Below are 6545 nucleotides of genomic sequence, written 5' to 3' on the forward strand. Positions count from 1 at the left end.
AACTGGACAAATTATACAGAGAGCTAGAGGCGGAACCAGGTGTAGGCAATTGACAGCATATGTCGAAGACATGGCACCTAGATAGATAAATAGATTACCCTGGTTATTTCTGATCACCTTTCTATCATTAGGGATTTTAGAAATATCGGTTTCTCTGGATTTTACCTTGTTTGGTGATATTAGCCTACTGATTTATCTGATGTACAGTATATGTCCAGAGGGAGACCAGAAGCAATGTGATGTTATCTCATGTTGGCTGTAGGAAAAAACCAATATTTGAAAATAAATTGAGAAACTGTCAGTCTCCCGTCTGAGAAAGTTTTTCCAAATTTTTGCAGCCCTATTATTTCAAAGGAAGTTATTTTAGGCACTTCAGGTTGGTAGTACTTTGAAAATTGTTCACATGTTTGTACTTCAGAATCTGACTTTCATCCTGAAATAATGGAGTAAAACCTGACGCTTATTAAACGCTTTGTTCATAGTCTTGATATAAATATCTGACCCCATTATTCAATTGACTCAGTGTGCATGGTGTTTAGAGTATTTAGTAATCCTTTTAGGCCGAGTGCCAGGACCACTCCCCAGGATGTTGTCTGCTAATTATTTTAACTAAAATTTCCTGATAACATGATAACCTGTCTTGGGCTATGTCAAGAACAAAGCGACCACTCTCAACTCGTCGTCGTTCTCACATAGGAGGTCAACTCCGCCTCAAAAAATCTACATAAAGCCTTATATGGGCTGTGAGAAGTGTTCAAGCTTTCATGAAGCTTTGCAAGGACTATTAAAATATATCAAGAAACATATGGAAAAAGCGAAAATTACAATAGTATAATATGTATTTTGAAAGTAATACAAAATGTACACAGACAAATCGGAAAAAAAAATCTTGATTTTAACATATTTCTCTTTGCAAACGAAGTCCTCTCAGGAAAAAATAACTAATCTATAATTACATATTGCATTATGAATACTTCCTTGTTACATACGCTTTCATTTAAGCCTATGTTAACATTTCTTATAGCCAAAGTTTACGGTTTATTGAAATAGATACCAAAACTTTTCTATCCGTTTCAAACTGATAAATCCAAATAATTAAGTAATGATTTTTCTCCTGAGAAATTCCAAACTTATTGTAAAGGATAAAGTGCCTTTATTTTTTCTTTATAGAAAATTGAAAGGTATTGGTTCATATGTAGTCATAAGTTGATATTATTTTTTTTTTTATCTTATTGTTCATTTGTTTATTTACGTGTTAGTCTAGAAAGTTGCCGACGAGAATTTTTTCGAATTGGTCACCGCACATTGTCAAGCATAAGAACAAATGCCTGAATGTAAGAGAACAAGCTTCCAACAAGAAGATATATAGTGATATTTGGTGAATACTGTATATTTTGTAAATGTGACAAGGTAAAGGTCTCGGGTAGTAGACATAGCTTGTAGAAGTTCCACTCAGATGCGTATAAAAACATTGAAGTAAAGGAAATTGAACTAAATGATAAAAATTGACCATGCAAAATAAGAGGACTAGATCTTTTCGTAGGGAAGGCCCAATTTCATGAATGCTGACCCAAGCCGTTTTTAGTGGGACGAATACCTCGTCATCTTTACCCCATCATAGAAACTGAGGGGAGCGTCAGACAGGAAAAGAAGTAAAGAGAAAGTATTTTCTCATCTACGATTTTATGAAACAAGGAAGTTATTCACAAAGGTCGGGTTCGAAAATGTTATTTAGAAATGTGTATAATGAGAATCTATGTCACAATAACAATAATGAACAAGCTTGTGAAATAACTAGTCGATCTCAGGTTGAAGATTGAACACTGTTCTGACTTGAAAACAACATCGACTTCTGATCACCCCCATATAAAGACACACTGATATTTTGTAAATCTTTAGAATCACTGAAACAATTGTGCTCTCGGCTTATGATTTGGGAGATAATGACTGGATCATTAAAGTGTCTTGAGCTTCACACTAAATTACTCAATGCCTTCAAAGAAACCAAAATACTTCTATGGCCCACTATATCTAGTGACGTTCCTTACCCAATAGAGGAAATTCCTACTTATGTACTACAATATGTGTTTACACTAGTTTGTGGTAAGATTAAGAGAGAATATTAGTACTATCAGTTAGTCAAGATATATGTAAAGCAGCAATAGGTGGACAGTGGAAGATGAAAAAGCATATCCTACAATGCATGACCCTCTGCAATCTCTTTAAATCTAAACAATTAAGTACATTCCTAAACAAACTAGGTCATTGCGAGTCCTATGCTTATTCCCTTGAATTGGAAATTGTCCTAGCAAATACATAGTTGCAAGTATTTCAATAATCAGTAATAGTGATGTGGTTAAGGATCAGCCTGAAGGAACAGTGTTTCATGGCGACTGGGACAACTTTAATCAGTTCAACGCAGAAAGATTAAAGTCCAGTTTAAGAGTTTGCACTATACTACCAGAGAAAACGGTCTGAAGACCCAACCCTCATGGAACCATCAAAATGTGCTGAAAATTACAGCATCAAATCTATAGATTTACAAGATTCTGATTTTGTTTTTAGACTATTCCTTGTCATATGGACTTTGAGGGTCAATTTATCCCTGCTATATCGGAAACTGTGTCAAGTGCTGGCACATACTCCAAACTGTACTACAACTATTGGGTATCATCCAATAATTAATGCAGCAATTATAGAACTCAAAACAATTCAAGAATGTTTGAGGTGCAGTCAAGAAGCACCATCTGAAGTAGGACAAGATTACATAATTACAACAATTGATCTTGGTGTTTGTATGAAAATCATCCCACTGATATGGGGTGAGCCAGATAAAAATAAAAAAGACATATCATACTCATTGGTACTTTTCACACCTGTGAAACAGTTACTATGAACAATTAAGGAAAATCATAGTTTTATCTACCCATTTCAACTTGAAATCTCGCAGTTTCTGACATGTTTATCATCGGGAGCATCACTGTCTAAAGAAATACGGCAACAAAAACAAAATGCTGCCGTTTCTAGTCCAGTGCAGGACAAAGGCCTCAGACAAAAGTCATGTTTGGAGTTTGGCCAGTTTTTATCACCACGTTTGCTAGTGCAGATTGGTGATGGTGGGAGATTTTGGTCTGATCGCTCACAGCAAACCAACCTAGTATGGGAGGAAGCCCTAACTTGTACAGTTTTGCTGATCATGATGATACGCAAACCCTTTCATCACGATAAGGTGTTCCCTTTCAGAAAGAATATATATATATATATATATATATATATATATATATATATATATATATATATATATATATATATATTCATATTCAAATAAGCCATATATATTGATACATTGTCTGGATTCTCTTACCTAACTCGGGATCAGAGTCTCAGGCGGAACCACTCAAGGACAATAGCTTCTGACCGGCCGGGAATCGAACCCTGGTCCAGTAAACTTGTAATAACAGTGACATAGCACTTAGCTACGAACAAAGGGGCTAATTGGTATGTCACGGTTGTCTTTTGTCTATGATTGGTTCTGCCTCGGGCTTTGATCCCGAGGTCGGTAAGAGAATCAAGACATTAATGTATCGATATATATGGCCTATTTTGATATATATATATATATATATATATATATATATATATATATATATATAATTACAGTATTTTTTAGATTTTTTAATTGGGAACCCACACCGTGCCAGGAGGAACGGCGGAGCCACTCTGTACCAGCAGGAATGGGGAAGCTGAGTCATGCCAGCGGTAACAGGGGAGCCACGCCGTGTCAGTGGGAACGGGGGAGCCACGCCCTACCAGCAGTAACCGGTGAGCCCCGCTCTGCCAGCAGGAACATGGGAGCCCTGCCGTGTCAGTGGGAATGGGGGAGCCCTCACATGCCAGTGAGAATGAGGGAGCCTCACTGTTCCAGTGGGAACGGGGGAGCCCCGCCTTGCCAGCGAAAAAGGGGGAGCCCCACCGTGCCAGCAGGAATGGGGGAGCCCCACCGTGCTAGCAGGAATGGGGGAGCCCCACCGTGCCAGCAGGAATGGGGTAGCCCCACCGTACCAGCGAGAACGGGATAGCCCCGCTGTTCCAGCAGAACGGGGTAGCCCGAAACCCGCAGTGCCAGCGGGAACGGGGGAGCCCCGCCGATCCAACAATATAGAGTTCCTGTATCTAGCTTATTTCTAATTTAGTGAACATGAAGGTCTTTTGGAAATCCCTAACAGGCTCCAGAATCTGAAATAGTCCTCAAAACTCACCCAACATCAGATTCATCTCTAAGTTGTCTTCTATCATCAATAGGAAAGTTGATTACTTTCCTGTCAGAGTTCCAAAAGATTCTTAGTCTGTCTGTGAGGAGAAATATGGAATACTGGAGCATTCCTAAATCGGCTTCAAATTGCAATTTGTCTTAGGGCTGAAATGTTAGAAAAGGTAAAAAGATTGTTTGGTCGATTTATTGATTAACCCAATTTGCAAGCTTTCATCACCGACCCGCCTCAGAGGCCATTAAAAAGAAAAGAAGATTTGGGTGATGCAGAAAATGCTTTGGTGGAAGTTAGAGAATTTTTTAGTCTGCGACTTTGAAATAAAACCAAAATACCTTGTCAAAAAGGAATCAAGGACAAGTGGAATCAGGAAGGCAGTCACGAAAAAAAAAAAAAAAAACTAATAATTGATTTATTTGAAGGGATTCGGACAAAAAATACAGGAAGAAGAGGGAGATAGAAAGGAGAACGGGAGAGAAGAAAGAAAGAATCCGAAAAGGAGAACTAATTTTAATTTGTTGATCAGTTTATGATAGGGCGGATTTGAAATGAGAAAGTAAAGTCCATAATGTAAAGATCCAAAAATAATGGTTGTGCAGAATAAGGCGGAAACTGCACAGAAGTAGAGAATATTGAAGAATCAGAGAAAGATCTAAAGTTCTTCAATCTGAAGTCAATTTTTTTCTCTCTAAAGGAAGGACTTTGAAAGTCTCTCTGTGAGGAGAAATATGGAATACCAGTGGATTCCCAAATCGTCTTCAAATTTTTATTCGTCTTCGAGCAGAAATGTTAAGAAAGGTAAAAAGATCGTTTTGGTCGTTTTATTGATCAACCCAGACTTTCCTCTGAGGCTATTAAAAAGGAAAGATTTGGGTGATGCAGAAAATGCTTTGGTGAAAGTTAAGAGAATTTTTGAGTCTGCGACTTTGAAAGAAATCCAAAATACCTCGTTTTAACCCGAGGATTCAAATAATTCATCAACACACACTGTGACGTAGAACCTTAAATCTCTTTAAATGAATTTAAATACTGTCTATTAATGTTTTTTATAAAGGGCTTAGGTAGAGACGTGTAATATCCTGTTATTCTTTTCTAATAAAGGTTTGACTAGGTTCATCTTTCAGACGACCTAGATTTTAAAGCCCAGTATATAAATGATGGCGCACCCATTTACTTGACATTTATGATTCCAGTTCGAACCACTCGGGGCTGAAAAGGTTTATAGAATTTGAATGGTTTCCAGTTATTGAGTACTTGAAAATCTCCTCTCTCTCTCTCTCTCTCTCTCTCTCTCTCTCTCTCTCTCTCTCTCTCTCTCTCTCTCTCTCTCTCTCTCTCACAGGTATACGTAAGTACATAGTCGAGTTCAAACCTCAAGACACACTTATGTGTTTAAGCCTACAGCATTCTTTACCAGTTGATGTCGCTGGACCATTGAATTTGACTCTACATATAAATGTAGCCTACACAATGTATATCATCATCATCATCATCGTCGTCGTCAGCCGTTGCTAGTCCGGTATAGGACAAAGGCCTCAGACATATTCTTCCATTCCCGTCTGTTTATTGTCTTTCTATGCCAATATATACACGCAGATTTTCTTCGCTTGTCAGTCTATCGTCTTCTCTTTCTTCTTTTGCTTTGTTTGCAATATCTAGGAACCCATTCTGTTTTATATATATATATATATATATATATATATATATATATATATATATATATATATGTATATATATATAATGTTTGCGTGTCTGTATGCATGTATGCATATGTTAGTTTAGTAATGGGTCTTATCTTGTTCGTTTTTGTTAACTCTGAAGCCGTACTATTTCGGGAATATACTTAGTGATGAAAAAATAAGTATACTTGCATTTGTTCATACTTTGTATGCTTCGTTTTTATAATTTATATTAGTTTTCAATAATTTTTTTTTTTATAATTTTCTTTTATCATTTAAAAGGCTTCAAATTATAAACACTAGATAGTATTAATCACAATGTTGAGTTAGTTCTAGCGTTGAAGTTAAATACTTACTTTCTTGGTTGAACTTTTCAACTTTCAATGTAAATTAATTAATTATTTTTTTTTCCTAATCCGCGTGAGAATTTAATGAACCTCTATTGGTAAGCATTTTTTTATTTCCTGATATTCTCCTATATTATTTCATTTTACCAGAGTATGATTTTGATATATATGGTCTTAAGTAAAGAGAGATCCTTCTATTTGATCAGTAATGTATCTGAAACCTCCATTAGTTATTCAATTAAATATTCGAA

This window comes from Palaemon carinicauda, chromosome 26, assembly GCF_036898095.1.
Source record: "Palaemon carinicauda isolate YSFRI2023 chromosome 26, ASM3689809v2, whole genome shotgun sequence".
In the NCBI taxonomy this organism is placed as follows: Eukaryota; Metazoa; Arthropoda; class Malacostraca; order Decapoda; family Palaemonidae; genus Palaemon; species Palaemon carinicauda.